The following is a 7,662-nucleotide window of genomic DNA, read 5'->3' as shown; positions in this document are numbered from 1 at the left end:
TTGAAAAAGACTTCCGAGTACCTTTTTGAGCAGAAAATCAAATTAATCTCCATCGTTCGTTGAAGTTGATGGGTCGTTTATAACAAAACCTTTTGATATAGCCAATCATTTCAATTACTATTTCACTAGTAAAGTGGACAAACTGAGAAGTGAAATGACAATATTGAACAGTAAACCATCATATTTGTGTATTGATAATGAAAGAGATGGATTGCTGTTTTGAATTTAGTCAGGTTTATGTGGAAGAGGTGGAAAAACGATTGTTATCCATCAATGATGATAAGACGCGGTAGAAGACTGTATTTCCACGCTTATTTGCCTTGTCTTTAACCAAAGCCATAAGTAGTGTGTGTGTTCAGAGGCGTGGTATGAAGCTAAAGTAATTCCACTATCTAACAATAGTAAAACACCCTTTCCTGGCTCTAACAGCTGACCAATGAGTTTGCTTGCAAGGTAAACTGTTGGAGAAAATTGTGTTTGAACAAAGAACAAGTTAACTACTGACTTTCGGCATGCATATAGAGAAGGGCACTCAACTTGTACTGCACTGACTCAGATGACCAATGATTGGTGTTACGCACGCCTCTATGAAGAGGGAACGCAACACCCTGCTACAACTAAACTCTCCGTGAAGTGAAAGAGGTATGGACTGTAGGTGCGAGTAAGGATTTTTTATTTTTTTATTTTTTTTTATTTTACCTTTATTTAACCAGGTAGGCAAGTTGAGAACAAGTTCTCATTTACAATTGCGACCTGGCCAAGATAAAGCAAAGCAGTTCGACAGATACAACAACACAGAGTTACACATGGAGTAAAACAAACATACAGTCAATAATAAAGTATAAACAAGTCTATATACAATGTGAGCAAATGAGGTGAGAAGGGAGGTAAAGGCAAAAAAAGGCCTTGGTGGCAAGGTAAATACAATATAGCAAGTAAAACACTGGAATGGTAGTTTTGCAATGGAAGAATGTGCAAAGTAGAAATAAAAATAATGGGGTGCAAAGGAGCAAAATAAATAAATAAATTAAATACAGTTGGGAAAGAGGTAGTTGATAGGGCTAAATTATAGGTGGGCTATGTACAGGTGCAGTAATCTGTGAGCTGCTCTGACAGTTGGTGCTTAAAGCTAGTGAGGGAGATAAGTGTTTCCAGTTTCAGAGATTTTTGTAGTTCGTTCCAGTCATTGGCAGCAGAGAACTGGAAAGAGAGACGGCCAAAGAAAGAATTGGTTTTGGGGGTGACTAGAGAGATATACCTGCTGGAGCGTGTGCTACAGGTGGGAGATGCTATGGTGACCAGCGAGCTGAGATAAGGGGGGACTTTACCTAGCAGGGTCTTGTAGATGACATGGAGCCAGTGGGTTTGGCGACGAGTATGAAGCGAGGGCCAGCCAACGAGAGCGTACAGGTCGCAATGGTGGGTAGTATATGGGGCTTTGGTGACAAAACGGATTGCACTGTGATAGACTGCATCCAGTTTGTTGAGTAGGGTATTGGAGGCTATTTTGTAAATTACATCGCCAAAGTCGAGGATTGGTAGGATGGTCAGTTTTACAAGGGTATGTTTGGCAGCATGAGTGAAGGATGCTTTGTTGCGAAATAGGAAGCCAATTCTAGATTTAACTTTGGATTGGAGATGTTTGATATGGGTCTGGAAGGAGAGTTTACAGTCTAACCAGACACCTAAGTATTTGTAGTTGTCCACGTATTCTAAGTCAGAGCCGTCCAGAGTAGTGATGTTGGACAGGCGGGTAGGTGCAGGTAGTGATCGGTTGAAGAGCATGCATTTAGTTTTACTTGTATTTAAGAGCAATTGGAGGCCACGGAAGGAGAGTTGTATGGCATTGAAGCTTGCCTGGAGGGTTGTTAACACAGTGTCCAAAGAAGGGCCGGAAGTATACAGAATGGTGTCGTCTGCGTAGAGGTGGATCAGAGACTCACCAGCAGCAAGAGCGACCTCATTGATGTATACAGAGAAGAGAGTCGGTCCAAGAATTGAACCCTGTGGTACCCCCATAGAGACTGCCAGAGGTCCGGACAACAGACCCTCAGATTTGACACACTGAACTCTATCAGAGAAGTAGTTGGTGAACCAGGCGAGGCAATCATTTGAGAAACCAAGGCTGTTGAGTCTGCCGATGAGGATGTGGTGATTGACAGAGTCGAAAGCCTTGGCCAGATCAATGAATACGGCTGCACAGTAATGTTTCTTATCGATGGCGGTTAAGATATCGTTTAGGACCTTGAGCGTGGCTGAGGTGCACCCATGACCAGCTCTGAAACCAGATTGCATAGCAGAGAAGGTATGGAGAGATTCAAAATGGTCGGTAATCTGTTTGTTGACTTGGCTTTCGAAGACCTTAGAAAGGCATGGTAGGATAGCTATAGGTCTGTAGCAGTTTGGGTCAAGAGTGTCCCCCCCTTTGAAGAGGGGGATGACCGCAGCTGCTTTCCAATCTTTGGGAATCTCAGACGACACGAAAGAGAGGTTGAACAGGCTAGTAATAGGGGTGGCAACAATTTCGGCAGATAATTTTAGAAAGAAAGGGTCCAGATTGTCTAGCCCGGCTGATTTGTAGGGGTCCAGATTTTGCAGCTCTTTCAGAACATCAGCTGAATGGATTTGGGAGAAGGAGAAATGGGGAAGGCTTGGGCGAGTTGCTGTTGGGGGTGCAGTGCTGTTGACAGGGGTAGGAGTAGCCAGGTGGAAAGCATGGCCAGCAGTAGAAAAATGCTTATTGAAATTTTCAATTATGGTGGATTTTTCAGTGGTGACAGTGTTTCCTATCTTCAGTGCAGTGGGCAGCTGGGAGGAGGTGTTCTTATTCTCCATGGACTTTACAGTGTCCCAGAACTTTTGAGTTAGTGTTGCAAGAAGCAAATGACAAGATGACAACAGGCAGAATGTGGTACCGTTTACAAGGACTTTATTCCTTTACACAGTATTATGGGGACAAGGGGCTGGACGGAACCAAAGCAAAGAAAGTCAATCTCAAAGCCCCCCCTCTCCTATCTTACCTGCCTACCCACTACTTACCTAATTTAGCACCACCTGGTGCCCTAACCAAAATACAGGGGGTGGTCCGTCCAGGTCTTACCTAGTGTGCCTAGACAATGAATATACTACGGGTATATGTATGCCCGCGGGCCTCTTGCCTAAGCACTCCCAAGGTGCCTTCCCCTTCCCTCCTGGGAACAAATGAAACAGAATATTAAACAATTTCACAAACAAACTAAGAAACAAAGGACATCAAATAAGCTCTACCTGAGCAACAAACTCACAGAACATACCAACTCTCAGCAATGAACTCCCAGCAAAATCAACCTCTAGCAAAAACTCTGCAATGACCTCCCAGCAAATCTCTCTCAGTAATCCCTACCTCCAAAAAAAATCTCTCTCTCCTGAACAGAACACTGGCTTTTATATAGCTTCAGAAGGAATGTAACTGGAGACAGCTGTGTCTTGACGGGGGGGTGGGGTCAGCTCTCCAATTAGCCCTGGAGTCGACCAATCAGCTGCTTGAGGGATTTTAGGAAGCCATTTCCTGAAATAAAACACATGCAAATACACAAACTACAACACATAAACTGGGGAACGTAACATTGGTTAAAGTACATAGATAATAAGATGATAGTTGGAGATGTATTGTTCGATTTCATTGCAGCCTTTGATGTTATTGATCATAATCTGATATTGAAGATTCTCACTTGCTATGGCTTTACATCACCTGCCATCACATGGTTGGAGAGTTATTTATACAATATAACCCAGAGAGTATTCTTCAATGGAAGCTTCTCTAACATCAGATATGTACAGTGCGCTGTCCCTCAGGGTATTTGCCTTGGGCTGTTACACTTCTCTATTTTAATAAATGATTTGCCACTTGTCTAGAAGAAGCTAAATTGACTGTGCATGTTGATGATTGCATACTCTACTCATCAGCACCTACAGCCAGTGAGCTCACTGACACTCTTAGCAAGGAGTTACAGTGTCAGAATGGGTAATTAAGAATAAACTGGTCTTAAAAACATTTAAACCAAAAGCATTGTATTTGGTTCAAAGCATTCTCTTAGATCTAAACCTCAAATGGAGTAGTACATAAAGGGTGTGACCATTGAATGAGTTGAAGAAGCGGAACTCCTAGGAGTAACATTGGATGGTTAGTGATCATGGTCAAGTCATATTGACAAAGCTGTTCTGCATTTTTGACACAAAGATCAACTGTACTAGTTGTTCAAGCTCTGATCTTGTCCCATCTTGATTTACTGTCCGGTAATATGGTCAGGCGCAGCAAAGACTGAACAAAGCTGCAGCTGGCTCAAAACAAAGCACCATGCCTTGCAAGGTCTAACTGCCCACACAGATACACCTTCATGGCTGAAGGTTGAGGAGAAAATGTACTACTTCCATTCTAGTCTGAAATTGCCAAACCCCTTGTATAATCTATTTGCATACACTTCAAACAGACATACATACCCCATCAGACTCGTCACTATGGGTTTCTTCACTGTACCCAAAACAAAAACAGATTTAATGCATAGCTCAGTTATGTATAGAGCCATGTCTTTGTGGAATGCTCTGCCACCAGAGGTTACTCAGGCAAAAAGCAAGTTTAGCTTGAAAAAACAGATTTAATGCATAGCTCAGTTATGTATAGAGCCATGTCTTTGTGGAATGCTCTGCCACCAGAGGTTACTCAGGCAAAAAGCAAGTTTAGCTTGAAAAAACAGATTTAATGCATAGCTCAGTTATGTATAGAGCCATGTCTTTGTGGAATGCTCTGCCACCAGAGGTTACTCAGGCAAAAAGCAAGTTTAGCTTGAAAAAACAGATGTGACAAAGTATTGTATCAAAGCTTTTCCTCTTTCTAAGGATCTAGTTTAACTGTACTGTATATACAAATATTAACATATGAATTGTGTGTAAATAGTATTTTTGTTGTCTCTTGGTGTCTTTCCAATAAATAACTCTTATTTTTTTATTTTGAATTTAATGTAATATATTGTGTTGTTCTTGTGTTATAACTATTCTGTACTTTGTCATGTATTTGTATGTTTTGTATGGACCCCAGGAAGAGTAGCTGCTGCATGTGCAGTATCTAATAGGGATCCTACTTAACTAAACTAAATACAGTAAATACAATTTTTACACACAGTAGTTACATAACAAAGATATCGTTTTTTTTAATAATACCAAATCAAATCAAATCAAATCAAATTTTATTTGTCACATACACATGGTTAGCAGATGTTAATGCGAGTGTAGCGAAATGCTTGTGCTTCTAGTTCCGACAATGCAGTAATAACCAACAAGTAATCTAACTAACAATTCCAAAACTACTGTCTTGTACACAGTGTAAGGGGATAAAGAATATGTACATAAGGATATATGAATGAGTGATGGTACAGCGCAGCATAGGCAAGATACAGTAGATGGTATCGAGTACAGTATGTACAAATGAGATGAGTATGTAAACAAAGTGGCATAGTTTAAAGTGGCTAGTGATACATGTATTACATAAGGATACAGTCGATGATATAGAGTACAGTATATACGTATGCATATGAGATGAATAATGTAGGGTAAGTAACATTATATAAGGTAGCATTGTTTAAAGTGGCTAGTGATATATTTACATCATTTCCCATCAATTCCCATTATTAAAATGGCTGGAGTTGAGTCAGTGTCAGTGTGTTGGCAGCAGCCACTCAATGTTAGTGGTGGCTGTTTAACAGTCTGATGGCCTTGAGATAGAAGCTGTTTTTCAGTCTCTCGGTCCCAGCTTTGATGCACCTGTACTGACCTCGCCTTCTGGATGATAGCGGGGTGAACAGGCAGTGGCTCGGGTGGTTGATGTCCTTGATGATCTTTATGGCCTTCCTGTGACATCGGGTGGTGTAGGTGTCCTGGAGGGCAGGTAGTTTGACCCCGGTGATGCGTTGTGCAGACCTCACCACCCTCTGGAGAGCCTTACGGTTGAGGGCGGAGCAGTTGCCGTACCAGGCGGTGATACAGCCCGCCAGGATGCTCTCGATTGTGCATCTGTAGAAGTTTGTGAGTGCTTTTGGTGACAAGCCAAATTTCTTCAGCCTCCTGAGGTTGAAGAGGCGCTGCTGCGCCTTCTTCACAATGCTGTCTGTGTGAGTGGACCAATTCAGTTTGTCTGTTGTCTAATACATGTTACGTGTTGCGTAGATAGTACTCAGACATCTATATAGTGTTTTCAGAAATAACTACTACCGATCATGATCATCCCACGCCTCAGCTACTCTTTGCCTATCCCTCCCATCTCTGTAGACCATCCTCTTTTGATTTACACTGTCACCTATTTTTCAACTGTGCTGTGATGTCTTATATGAATTTTCAACTAATTCATAGTATGCATAGTAACCACATATTGTAAGTTAAAGATGAATATTTTTCCAATTCTAGATATTGCTATTCTAAGAACCTTTTCATGTCGGTGATATTGGGTTCTGTTTACTAACACAAGGATGTAAAAATGGGACGTAAACATGGTTATTTTTTCTCTCCATTTCAGACAAGACTGATTACTTGCATCATAATCTCTCTGCTTTGGGAAAGGTTTGGAAACTAGCTAAGCCTATAATCTCTCCCTCCCACTACTTCACTAAAGTCAATAGGAAACTCCAATTACCAGCATAAATACAGTTAATTTCCTATCCTGGATAGGCCCTCAGCACTTTCTTAAAGTAAAATGTTTTTTTTTTGCCTTATCTTAATTGGTGAGTTGTATTCAGACCCATTCAGAAAATTGTTCAGTAACTTTTCTTAAAATTTTCTGAGTTAATGAAACGGAAGGGGGAAAAAATTACAATAGATGTCCATACGCTATACATAAACAAGTTTTGCATGAAAAAACGCAAGTCAATTCACAATAGAGCATGAACTATTCAACTCTGTATTCGTTCAAAGTAGTATTGCGTTTCCTGTTCTTGCCCCTCGCCGTTTGTCATCTTTATTGGCTCTTATTGTCGGATCTCAATGGAATCTCTGACCCTGGTTGTTTCATTAAGCGATGTTAGCTTGAAAACCCCAAAGGGGCGCCTTCATTAAGTTTCTCTATTAAACCATTTTTACATCACTTAATACGAGAGCTCCATCAGTGCTGTTTGAGAAGTGGGAGAACCCAGTGGATAATGAAATCAATACCTTCAGGCAAGGGAAGCTAACAAGGTTTGTGTACTGTCATGTCCTTTCTCTTTAGTAATCCCTGGGATTGCTGCACAGGTTTATAATGTCCTACCAGATGTCTTCCACTTGATCGTAGAATAGGGTTTTCAGTTTTTGTCTTCACACGCTTAAAGCAGTCTTTGAAGGTGATGTGTCTAAAGATATCACCTAGGCAGCATTGTAATGACATTCACCTCTCATATAGAGAAAAAAATAAAAATCAATCCAGTGTTTATCTTTATTGAATGCATTAAGCAACATGAGGTTTATACAGTATCACATATTACTATCGTTTATACAACGGGGGGTCTAATCGTGGACGCTGACTGATTAATACTGCATTCCAGCCAGTATCTATTCCACAAGTTACCACGGCTAAAGCTATGATGTTGAAATGCCTATTTACTCTGTTCCATCTCACTGCGCAATCCACTGTCTCATCAGCCCAGCCAGACAATTTATACA

Source organism: Oncorhynchus mykiss, chromosome 7 (assembly GCF_013265735.2).
Source record: "Oncorhynchus mykiss isolate Arlee chromosome 7, USDA_OmykA_1.1, whole genome shotgun sequence".
Lineage (NCBI taxonomy): Eukaryota > Metazoa > Chordata > Actinopteri > Salmoniformes > Salmonidae > Oncorhynchus > Oncorhynchus mykiss.
Note: the sequence above shows the minus strand (reverse complement) of the source record.